Source organism: Pristiophorus japonicus, chromosome 5 (genome assembly GCF_044704955.1).
Source record: "Pristiophorus japonicus isolate sPriJap1 chromosome 5, sPriJap1.hap1, whole genome shotgun sequence".
In the NCBI taxonomy this organism is placed as follows: Eukaryota; Metazoa; Chordata; class Chondrichthyes; family Pristiophoridae; genus Pristiophorus; species Pristiophorus japonicus.
Genome location: NC_091981.1, coordinates 97,660,840 through 97,673,552, shown reverse-complemented (window position 1 = coordinate 97,673,552; position 12,713 = coordinate 97,660,840). Strand labels below are relative to the sequence as shown.

Sequence of the window (12,713 nt, the reverse complement as noted above, 5' to 3'; positions counted from 1 at the left end):
ACCAGATTGTTCGCAACTTGGTGTCATATTTGACCCTCAAATGAGCTTTTGACCACATATTGGCAGCATAACTAGGACCTCATATTTCCACCTCCATAACATTGCCCATCTCTGCTCTTGCCTCAGCTCATCCGCTGCTGAAGCCCTCATCCATTCCTTTGTTACCTCTCGACTGGACTATTCCACATTCTACCCTACGTAGACTAGAGGTGATCCAAAACTTGGCTGCCCGTGTCCTAACTGGCACCAACTCCCGCTCACCTATCACCCCTGTGCTTGCTGACGTATATTGGCTCCCAGTTAGGGAATGTCTTAATTTCAAAATTCTCGTCCTTGTTTTCCAATCCCTCCATGGCCTCACCCCTCCCTATCTCTAATCTCCTCAAGCCCCACAATCCCCCACGATGTCTGCGCTCCTCTGATTCTGCCCTCGAGTATCCCTGATTATAATCGCTCAACCTTTGGTGGCCTTCTGTTGCCTTGGCCCTAAGCTCTAGAATTCCTTGCCTAAACCTCTCCACTTCTCTACCTCTCTTTCCTCCTTTAAGAGTCTCGTTAAAACCTTTTACCAAGCTTTTGGTCATCTGCCCTAATTTGTCCTTGTGCAGCTCAGTGTCAAATATTTTGTTTCATAATGCACCTTGGGACGTTTCACTATGTTAAAGGTGCTATATAAATACAAGTTGCTGTTGTTAACCGCCTAATCTGACTGAACTGGCAATGTTTTTTTCTTCTCAGCAGTCAAGTTCTCTTCTTACTCTAGGGTCATACTGGATGCCAAGTACAATCCCAAACTTGTCCTCGCTACTGATTCCATGAACCTGAGTACCTTCATCCTGCCCCCTTGCCTTTTTAAATCTCTCATCCATCTCTTTTCTACATGATCACACTCTATCTTCTTCCCCCCAATTCCCTTTGCAGCACTTATCCAACTCCTTTTCTTGCTGAAATTCACTGCCCACTCCCTCAGTTTCCTTCCAACCTGCTTCCCCTTCTTGGCCCTAAGCTTGCAAACACTATTGACCTCTCTTTATCTTTAGACATTGTTCTTGCCTATTTCAAAACTACTGTCATTACTTCATGTCTGGACAGCTTGCCTTAAATCTCTAACAAACTCTCATTATTTCTCCTTGCAATGTTTTGAATGTCATTGCCTCCCAACTGCACGTTTGCCATTCATGTTACTTACTGTTTAAGTCCCTTATTCTCTGTGTTGTAAATTTCTATAGTTCTTTGCTAACCAATAGTGTGTTAACATTTCCTACTTCTGAATATTTGCCCAATTTGTGTTTCTTTAAAATGTTTTTCTTCTGCTGAGCCATAGAATTAATTACGAACAACCGTAATTGATTTTGCTTAGAACTTGCTTTTTGATGTGAAGTACAGATGATAATGGAGGTTAGGGGAAGAAAGAGTTGCCATAGATTTGAGAATATGTTGATATGTAATTTGCTTTGGAAAACTGAAGAATGAACACTGATTTTGGGTGGGGTGCAACACTTCCACATTGTCCCTCGAGTGCCCTTTAAAGGTGACTTGATAGTGCTGTGATTTTCTGCACCAGTGTGAACCCAGATTAAAATTCTTGAATTAACTGAAACTTTCTCTTTACCTTCTTCCAGTTGTCAAGTAGCTGACTGACCAGAATGTTGTGCTCCTAAAAGGAAGTTGGGGTAACTAGCTTAGTGATGGGAGAGAAAACCGGTAGTGTTTTCCTCTATGTTGCATCTTGACATCCCTTACTGACAATGGTGTGTCTTTCAGGAAAATAAGGTTGATATCCAGATTGTCCCTTCAACTGAAGTCCAGGTGTAAACCTTGGGAGATTAGGGAAAAAAATTGCATATGGAAGTGACTCATTCCTTGGCATTGTTACAACAGACTGATATTTAAGTTCCATTGATACCAGTTATAAATTTTTAACTTGGCATCAAGAAGCCACAGATAAACACAGTGGTTGATACTGTTTATGCCAAGTACACATTGGAATAAAACAAAATGCCACCAACTAAACAGTGCAGATTGGGTGATTCTACAAAAGTTGGAGAGTGACGTCAGGCTAGCAAATAGTGTGGGGTAGGTAGAGTTTTCTGGTGCACTTAAATGATAGTACTTGCCATGCCCACAAAAAGACTGCATTAAGTTCATGATATATTGACATGACGTTATGCATTCTCTGCAGGGTTGACAGAAGTTGAATCTTGATCATTAAATAATTCTAAATAACATGTTTTTTAGCATGTGTCTGCTGCTGGTGTCTTTTTCAATGCAAATTGATTTATGTTCTTCAAACTTGAAATTGGTTCTAGTTCTATATAACATGTGGGTTTTGTAGGGGATGTGAAATCAGAGGGAATGTGGGAGTTGGAGATGGGGATGGCGAACAGATTGGAAAATAGCACCCAAGGTGCAAACAGGCAAGGCGTACACCATGGTGGAGGTTAAGCAACTTCGATGGCTGTTTGGGTAGAGCCAGTGCATGTACCGCAATGACGTACCATAGAATATTCAAGTTGCGATAGAGGGAGGCAATGTGTCCGACAGACAGGAACCTGGGTGATGGAAGAACAGAAACAGCAATAGATGAGAATTGGAACTATGTGGGGTGTGGTGCAATGCGTCAGGAAGGAAGAATGTCAGCAGAAATAGTGGGGACCAGGAATAGGAGTGTGTGAAGATAAAGGAGAAAAGCAGGATAGCGCAATGATAGATGAGCTCAGATCGGCGTCAGACAAGTAGACAATGATTTTAGAACAAATCACAACGGTGTTTTAATTTCAAAATGACCAGGGAATTAGTTATAATATTTTTTCCTGTGAAGTATTACTTGATACTCAATTCCAGGAGGCACATTAACCCAATATAATTAGTCCATTGAATACAACATTACAGTACCAAATATATGTTAATGTTGTTCCATCAATGTTTAAAGCAACTCAAGTTTCAAGTTTCAAGGACTCAAGTTTCAGACGCCCGCTAGAACGGCGCACATCGGAGAGGTGTGCCTAATTTATAGAACAAAAATTGTGCCGAGTACTTACCTCGCAATTCTCCAATACCTGCAGGCCCATTGCCCATTTCCACCTCGGCGTGGCACAGCAGGAGCTACAGCCCTGTGCCAAAAACAGTGCTGACAGCTGCGCGCATGCGCAGTAGCTCCCGGCCCTCCCAGCACGTCCTGTCTCTGGGGTGACACCCTATCCCAGGCTGAAGGGACGTCGCCCCTATCCCCGGCCGAGTGGCCTGACGCATCTTACCTCGGCGGCGGTCCCGCTCGCCCAGCCTCTCGCTGGGGCGGGCCCCGCCCGAAGAGTCGTCTGCGTCGGCAGCCTGGCATTGGCTGCGTGCAGGCCCCGCCTTAAGTCCTCGGCGGGGCCCAGCTTCATCGTCTTCGTCTCTCTCCCTCCACCCCCGTTCTTCTTCTCCACCCCCCCCCCCTACTCTCTTACCCCCGGTGCTGCAGTAGGTGAGTAGAAATAATTTTTTATTTATTGGGTGATTTTTTTTATTATTTTTTATTTTAGTTTTTTTTTGATTGATTTATTGGTTGATTTATTGATTTATTTATCATTTATTATTGATGATGGCTCTTTATTTGTAAAAGTGAAGTGTTTAATGTTTGTAAACCACCCCCTGCACCCCCCCCTCTCTTGTTCCCTAAGTGTAGGCAAGGTTTTTCTGAGCATACAAAAATCTACACTTACTCCATTCTAAGTTAGTTTGGAGTAAGTTTTCGCTGCCTAAACTTGCAAAACAGGCGTTAGTGGCTGGACACTCCCCCTTTTGAAAAAAAATCTGTTCTAAAATAGAACTATTCTAACTCACTAGAACTGGAGCAAACTAAATGCCGAGAATTGCAATTTCTAGGATGCTCCATTCTAAACTAGTCGCTCCAAAAAAAAAAGCAGCAACTCAGGCCGAAACTTGAGCCCATTGTGGTTACAAGGAACTTGAAATCTTTCACAGAGTGAAATAACTGTTCATTACACTTGTCACCAGTGCTGCTACTTATAAAATCTTATAATTGAACTGTCTGAACCATTTAAAATAATTTTTGGAATATGAAAAATTTCAAAAAATTGTTCTCTCTCTTCAAAGTTGAATCCAACCATTGCAGATCGGATATCCCTTTTATAGTAAAAAGGGAAGCTAATCGAACATGGTTTGTTACTATTAAAGATCAAAGTTTAGCTTGACAGACATTTATATTTCTCTAATCTAAGTTGAGGGAATTATGCTCAGAATGTGCTCATCACTAATTACTGACACCAAAAAGTATGTTCGAACAATATGAAAACAATTCATTTCAGAACTTTCATCTCAATTAGAAAATAAAAATATATCAGCACAATTCATGCTCCACAAAGTCCAACAAACCTGAAAAGGTGCAAACCTTACACCACAATCCTACACACAGTGGGTTGTTAAATTGAACTGTGCCCTTCAGAGCAAGTGCATATCAAAGGCCTGGTACTTCTGCACATGCAGAGAGAAAGGGCCCAAGTTTCGAGCCGCGCCTAGGACGATGCAGTCCCGACCTGGACGCCCGTTTTTCGCGCCACAAAGTGCGCCTAAAAAAACCCTCAAGATTCTCCACCTCCCTGCAGATCCTCTGGCCCTCGGCGCAGCGCAGCAGGAGCTGTAGGGGGCGGAGCCAGGTCCCTCTGCTGAAAACAGTGCCGGGACCTCTGCACATGCACGCTACAGTGGGCGCGCAAGTGCAGTAGCTCCGGGCGCCCGAAACTGTGTGGGAGGGGCCCGAAGCACGCAGCCCCTAGCCCTGGCCGAATGGCCTCACTGGGGCTGCGTGAATAAGGCTCCTCTCACGGCCAGCTCCTGCTTCCTCCCGACCCGACTCCCGCTTCTGGACCGCACCCGACACCCTCTCGCTCCCCCGCCCCCCCCCCCGCCTCCGGACCGGACCCGACACCCGCTCCCCTCCCCCATCTCCCCATCCCCTCCCCCTCTCCCCTCGCTGTCAGAAACACAGACACTGACAGACAGAGAATAAGAGACACACAGACAGACAGAGAGATAGAGACACTGACAGAGACACACTGAGGGGGGCATCCCAGCACGCTGTTGGAGGGCTCCCGGTGCTGCAGTCGGTAAGTAGAAAATGTTTTATTTATTAATTTTTTTTTGATTGATTTATTGGTTGATTTATTGATGTATTTATCATTTATTATTGATGATGACTCTTTATTTGTAAAACTGAAGTGTTTAATGTTTGTAAACTTCCCTTTAAACACCCCCCCCCCCCCCACCATTCCCTACGCCTGATGTGTAACCTCCGCCTGATTTTCTAAAGTGTAGACAAGGTTTTTTCGAGCGTACAAAAATCTTCACTTACTCCATTCTAAGTTAGTTTGGAGTAAGTTTTCACTGATGAAACTTTGAAAACAGGCGTAAGTGGCCGGACACGCCCCCTTTTGAAAAAAAAATTCTGTTCCAAAGTGAAACTGTTCTAACTGACTAGAACTGGAGCAAACTAAATGGCGAGAATTCCGATTTCTAAGATATTTCGTTCTACACCAGTTGCTCCTAAAAATCAGGAGCAAATCATGTGGAAACTTGGGGCCAATGAATGTGGGAAGAAGGAGCAACAAAGAGTGCCAACACATTTAATGACATGACCAGGACAGACTATCATATCTTGAATCGAACTAATGGAAAAAAATAACCATCTTTAGAGTCAATATTAAGCCAGAGATACAAAAAACAGAAGAGGAAAGTACAGATTTGCATTTTTTTTTAAAAATAGGAACAATAGTAACAGGTGAAATAAAGAACATTACTTATAAATAATTTATAAAAATAAATTAGTGGAAAAAGTGGTGGAGAGGGAAAGCAGAGACATTTTCTTCTTAAAGTAATAATTTAAGGCAAAGTTTCTTGTGGCTTACAACATATTTAGCAGCACCAGCTGAAGCACTCTGCAGCTCCAATAGTTTTAGTCCTGAAGCAGGAATCCCCAGATAGTTCTCTCCCGGGAAGTGTTCGGTTCCTGGTGGTTCTTCTGTTTACAGAACAGTGACTGTCTCACGAAACCGTCACAGTAACCCCGGGGTTTTATACACATTCCCGGGACACACAGTATCCTTGGGAGTCAGCACCTTCCCAGAACACACAGTCTCCCCGGGATTCAGCACATTCCTGGGACACACGGTATCCCTGGAATTCAGCACATTCCCGGGACACATTGTATCCCAGGGATTCAACAGATACCTAGGAAACACAGTATCCCCAGGGTCCTTCCCACATTCCCGGGACACACAGTATCCCTGGAGTGCAGCACATGCCCGGGACACACAGTATCCCCGGGATTCAGCTCATTCCAGGGACACAGTATTCCCAGGATTCAGCACATTCCCGACATACAATATCCCCGGGGTTCATCATATTCACAGGACACAACATTCCCGGGATTCTTCACATATTCCAGGGACACACAGTATTCCTGGGATTCAGCATATTCCCAGGACAAACGGAATCCCCAGGATTCTGCACATTCGCAGGACACACACTATCCCCGGATTCTTCCCCAATTCCAGGACCACACAGTCTCCCCGGGATTCAGCACACATTCCCGGAAAACACAGTATCCCCAGGATTCAGCACATTCCCAGGAAACACAGTATCCCTAAGATTCACATTCCTGGGACATACAGTATCCCAGGGATTCAACAGATTCCCTGGAAAGAGTATCCCCAGGATTCAGCACATTCCCAGGACACAGTATCCCTGGGATTCACCACATTCCCAGGACACACAGTATCCCCGGGATTCACGGTAGCCCCAGTGTTCATCCCACATTCCCGGTGCACACAGTATCCCAGGGATTCAACAGATACCCAGGAAACACTATCCCCAGGGTTCTTCGCACATTCCCGGTACATAGAAACATAGAAAATAGGTGCAGGAGTAGGCCATTCGGCCCTTCAAGCCTGCACCACCATTCAATAAGATCATGGCTGATCATTCCTTCCGTACCCCTTTCCTGCTTTCTCTCCATACCCCTTGATTCCTTTAGCCCTAAGGGCCATAGCTATAGTTTTATATCCAATGAACTGGCATCAACAACTCTGTGGTAGGGAATTCCACATGTTAACAACTCTGAGTGAAGAAGTTTCTCCTCATCCACGTCCTAAATAGCCTACCTCTTATCCCAAGACTGTGTCCCCTGGTTCTGGACTTCCCCAACATCGGGAACATTCTTCCCGCATCTAACATACAAGATTCCTTCTAAACTCCAGTGTATAAAGGCCCAGTTGATCCAGTCCCTCCTCATATGTCAGTCCAGCCATCCCTGGAATCAGTCTGGTGAACCTTCACTGAATTCCCTCAATAGCAAGAATGTCCTTCCTCAGATTAGGAGACCAAAACTGAACACAATATTCCAGGTGGGGCCTCGTCAAGGCCCTGTACAACTGCAGTAAGACTTCCCTGCTCCTATACTCAAATCCCCTTGCTATGAAGGCCAACATGCCATTTGCCTTCTTCACCACCTGCTGTACCTGCATGCCAACTTTCAATGACTGATGAACCATGACACCCAGGTCTCGTTGCACCTCTCCTTTTCCTAATCTGCCGCCATTCAGATAATATTCTGCCTTCGTGTTTTTGCCCCCAAAGTGGATACCCTCACATTTATCCACATTATACTGCATCTGCCATACATTTGCCAACTCACCTAACCTCTCCAAGTCACCCTGCAGCCTCTTAGCGTCCTCCTCACAGCTCACACCGCCACCCAGTTTAGTGTCATCTGCAAACTTGGAGATATTACACTCAATTCCTTCATCCAAATCATTAATGTATATTATAAAGAGCTGGGGTCCCAGCACTGAGCCCTGCGGCACTCCACTAATCACTGCCTCCCATTACGAAAAGGACCCGTTTATCCCAACTCTCTGCTTCCTGTCTGCCAGCCAATTCTCTATCCACGCCAGTACATTACCCCCAATACCATGTGCTTTGATTTTGCACACCAATCTCTTATGTGGGACCTTGTCAAAGGCCTTTTGAAAGTCCAAGTACACCACATCCACTGGTTCTCCCTTGTCCACTCTACTAGTTACATCCTCAAAAAATTCCAGAAGATTTGTCAAGTATGATTTCCCTTTCATAAATCCATGCTGACTTGGACCGATCCTGTCACTGCTTTCCAAATGCACTTCTATTTCATCCTTAATAATTGATTCCAACATTTTCCCCACTACTGATGTCAGGCTAACCGGTCTATAATTACCCATTTTCTCTCTCCCTCCTTTTTAAAAAAGTGGTGTTATATTAGCTACCCTCCAGTCCATAGGAACTGATCCAGAGTTGATAGACTGTTGGAAAATGATCACCAATGCATCCACTATTTCGAGGGCCACTTCTTAAAGTACTCTGGGATGCAGACAATCAGTCCCCGGGGATTTATCTGCCTTCAATCCCATCAATTTCCACAACACAATTTCCCGCCTAATAAGGATATCCTTCAGTTTCTCCTTCTCACTAGGCCCTCGGTCCCCTAGGACATCCGGAAGGTTATTTGTGTCTTCCTTCGTGAAGACAGATCCAAAGTATTCGTTCAATTGGTCTGCCATTTCTTTGTTCCCCATTATTAATTCACCTGAGTCCGACTGCAAAGGACCTACGTTTGTCTTCACTAATCTTTTTCTCTTCACATATCTATAGAAGCTTTTGCAGTCAGTTTATCTTCCCGGAAAGCTTCCTTCCGTACTCTATTTTCCCCCTCCTAATTAAACCCTTTGTCCTCCTCTGCTGAATTCTAAATTTCTCCTAGTCCTCAGGTTTGCTGCTTTTTCTGGCCAATTTATATGTCTCTTCCTTGGATCCAACACTATCCTTAATTTCCCTTGTTAGCCACGGTTGAGCCACCTTCCCAGTTTTATTTTTACTCCAGCCAGGGATGTACAATTGTTGAAGCTCATCATGTGATCTATAAACGTTTGCCATTGCTTATCCACCATCAACTCTTTAGGTATCCTCTGCCAGTCTATTCAAGCCAATTCACACCTCATACCGTCAAAGTTACCTTTCCTTAATTTCAGGAACCTAGTTTCCAAATTAACTTTCTCACTCTCCATCTTAATTCGACCATATTATGGTCACTTTTCCCCCAAAGGGCCTCGCACAACAAGATTGCTAATTAGTCCCTTCTCATTACACATCACCCAGTCTAGGATGGCCAGCTCTCTAGTTGGTTCCTCGACATATTGGTCAAGAAAACCATCCCTAATATACTCCAGGAAATCCTCCTCCACCGCATTGCTACCAGTTTGGTTAGCCCAATTAATATGTAGATTAAAGTCACCCATGATAACTGTTTGTTGCACGCATCCCTAATTTCTTGTTTGATGCTGTCCCCAACCTCACTACTACTGTTTGGTGGCCTGTACACAACTCCCACTCGTGTTTTCTGCCCTTTGGTATTCCGTAGCTCCTTCCATATCATCCAAGCCAATGTCCTTCCTTACTATTGCATTAATTTCCTCTTTAACGAGCAATGCCATCCCGCCTCCTTTTCCTTTCTGTCTATACTTCCTAAATGTTGAATACCCCTGGATGTTGAGTTCCCAGCCTTGGTCACCCTGGATCGATGTCTCAGTGATGCCAATTACATCATATCCATTAACTGCTATCTGCGCAGTTAATTCATCCACCTTATTCCGAATACTCCTCGCATTGAGGCACAGAGCCTTCAGGCTTGTCTTTTTAACACACTTTGCCCCTTTAGAATTTTGCTGGAATGTGGCCCTTTTTGTTTTTTGCCTGGGGTTTCTCTGCCCTCCACTTTTACTATTCTCCTTTCTATCTTTTGCCTGTGACTCCCTTTTATTTCCCTCTGTCTCCCTACATAGGTTCCCATCCCCCTGCCATAATAGTTTAACTCCTCCCCAACAGCACTAGCAAACACTCCCCCTCGGACATTGGTTCCGGTCCTGCCCAGGTGCAGACCGCCCGGTTTGTCCTGGTCCCACCTCCCCCAGAACCGGTTCCAATGTCCCAGGAATTTGAATCCCTCCCTTCTGCACCACTCCTCAAGCCACGTATTCATTTGAGCTATCCTGCGATTCCTACTCTGACTAGCACATGGCACTGGTAGCAATCCTGAGATTACTACTTTTGAGGTCTTACTTTTTAATTTGGCTCCTAGCTTCCTAAATTCGTCTCGTAGGACCTCATCCCGTTTTTTACCTATGTCGTTGGTACCTATATGCACCACGACAACTGGCTGTTCACCCTCCCTTTTCAGAATGTTCTGCACCTGCTCCGAGACATCCTTGAACCTCATACCAAGGAGGCAACATACCATCTTGGAGTCTCGGTTGCGGCCGCAGAAACGCCTATCTATTCCCCTTACAATTGAATCCCCTATCACTATCGCTCTCCCACTCTTTTTCCTGCCCTCCTGTGCAGCAGAGCTACCCACGGTGCCATGAACTTGGCTGCTGCTCCCTTCCCCTGATGAGTCATATCCCCCCCCCCCCAACAGTACCCAAAACGGTGTATCTGTTTTGCTGGGGGATGACCGCAGGGGATCCCTGCACTACCTTCCTTGCACTGCTCTTCCTTTTGGTCACCCATTCCCTATCTGGCTATGTACCTTTTACCTGCGGTATGTAGAATTTACCAATATTTCGCAAAGATTCCTGGTACCTTTCCCCTGCAGAGGAGAAGAACCGCTTTTTGGACTTTTAAAATATGAGTTTAAAGGTGCAGGCAAGGGATAAAAGGGGATGCATTCATGGAGGTCCCCACCCCCAGTGTTTGGACTCATAGGAAAGGGAATTCAAAATGGACCTAAATTACAGAAGCCTGAGATCCCCTAAACATCTAATGGAAGGAGCATATCAATTTTAAGATTCTACAACATTTTGGCTGCGAAAAAGAGTTACCGAATACAGGAGGTGGGGCCAACCTTGGTGAAGCAAATTTGTGTATTAAGGATCCCAGACTGTCTGGGGTGAACTATGCAACACTAATTCACCCCCTAAGAGATAATCAAATTACCCAGTCAAGCTCAATGGAAATCATGGGCCCTACTAGATGGTCAGGAAACTGGGCAATCCTAAAACAATGCAAAACCAGTGATAGCACATTATGACACCCTAATCGAGTTACTGCTGACGAGCCCACCAAAAACACTGACAAAGGAGACATTTGAAAATCAATGGCCAGAACAGTTTAAACAAAGCCCAAGAACTGATTTGGCGCAAAGATAAGGAAGCCTGTTTTAGTATAATTGAAGGCCTGTTCTGGCAGTTAGGTGTGCTTCTAGAGACACTATTAAGTTAGCAGTCTTGTTGCATAAGTTCTACACCAGCCTTGAAAAGTGGGACCCCGAAACATCGGCGAAAGGAATCTCTAAAACCGAGAAGGACAGCACCACGACAGCAAACAGGCTTTCAAAACGACTATCGGAAAGTTTCTGACCATCGCGACCAGTCAATTGGAACCAACCCGGCAAAACCGAAGATTTTTCCACTCTACAAGCTGGTCCTACACTACCAAGGGGTACAGACTACAGAACGTGGACAACTAAGGTGAAACCCAGGGATAAATAAGGCGAACCCCGGAGTTGGAACTGTCAAAAGGGGATTGGTGAGCATAGCCCCTGAAACCCCAGAGCTATAACTTAGTTAGTTAGGAGAATTGGGAGGGGGGGGAGGCTGGGATAACTTGTGTAAATATATCTGCATTCTCCTCTTTACTCCATTTAGAGTTTAAGCTGTATTCTTTTCCCCACAGGCTGTAATTTGACATTTTATTCAATGTGTTATCCCCTCAGTGTGTATTGGTATTAATATTCTGTGTGTGTTATTAAAGGTGTGCCTTTTTACTTCTTTTTAAAACACAATAAAGCCATACCTGCTTCCTACCTTGAAACCAATTATCTGTCCAAGTCTGCCACAGTCCCTTCATAATTCCAGTGTCTAGAACCAAGGGTGTGGGAGCGATTCGGAACCGCTCATATAAGGTCAGTAGGGAAAGCTGACTCTCTGAAAACCACCCCTTACAGGTAAGACCAACTTGCTAAACGTGCTATTCACGTCATTCTCAGCATCACGGATGCTCCAGAGTTCATCCACCCGCAGCTCCAGTGCCACAATGCGGTCCGTCAGAAGCTGCAGGCGGATGCACTTCCCGCACACACAGTCGTCAGGGATACCGGAAGCGTCCAGGAGGAGCATAACACGCGTTCGATCTCTCCTGCCATGACTTAACCCTTGGATTAACTTAATTGGCCAACAATGCTAAATGTTACTTACTGATATCGAAAAGATGAAGAAAAGCTACTTACCAATCACCAGCCAATCACTTACCCCTTGGCTGTGACATCACCTTTCGATTTCTTTCTACTTCTTTTTGCCTTCTCCCTGTAGCTGCACCGGTAGGCCTCGACGTCCCCGGAACTCACTCCTCCTCCGACTAGCTCGCTGACCACGAACTCCCGCTGGCCTTTATAGGGCTCGACGTCTCCGGAACTCACTCCTCCTCCAACTAGCTACACATAGTATCCCCGGGGTGCAGCACATTCCCACGACACAGTATCCCCGAGGTTCAGCACATGCCTGGGACAGACAATATCCCCAGGGTTCAGCACATTCCCGGTAATTCACTGAATCCCCGGGATTCAGCTCATTCCCAGGAACGCACTGAATCCCCGGGATTCAGCTCATTCCCGGGAACTCACTGAA

General features: G+C 45.3%; 1 protein-coding gene across 1 annotated transcript in view; it reads right to left on the bottom strand.

The window, feature by feature from the left end:
* kdsr (3-ketodihydrosphingosine reductase) overlaps positions 1-12,713 on the bottom strand; it is a 71,022-nt gene that overhangs the window by 57,412 nt on the left and 897 nt on the right. The window lies entirely within an intron of this gene.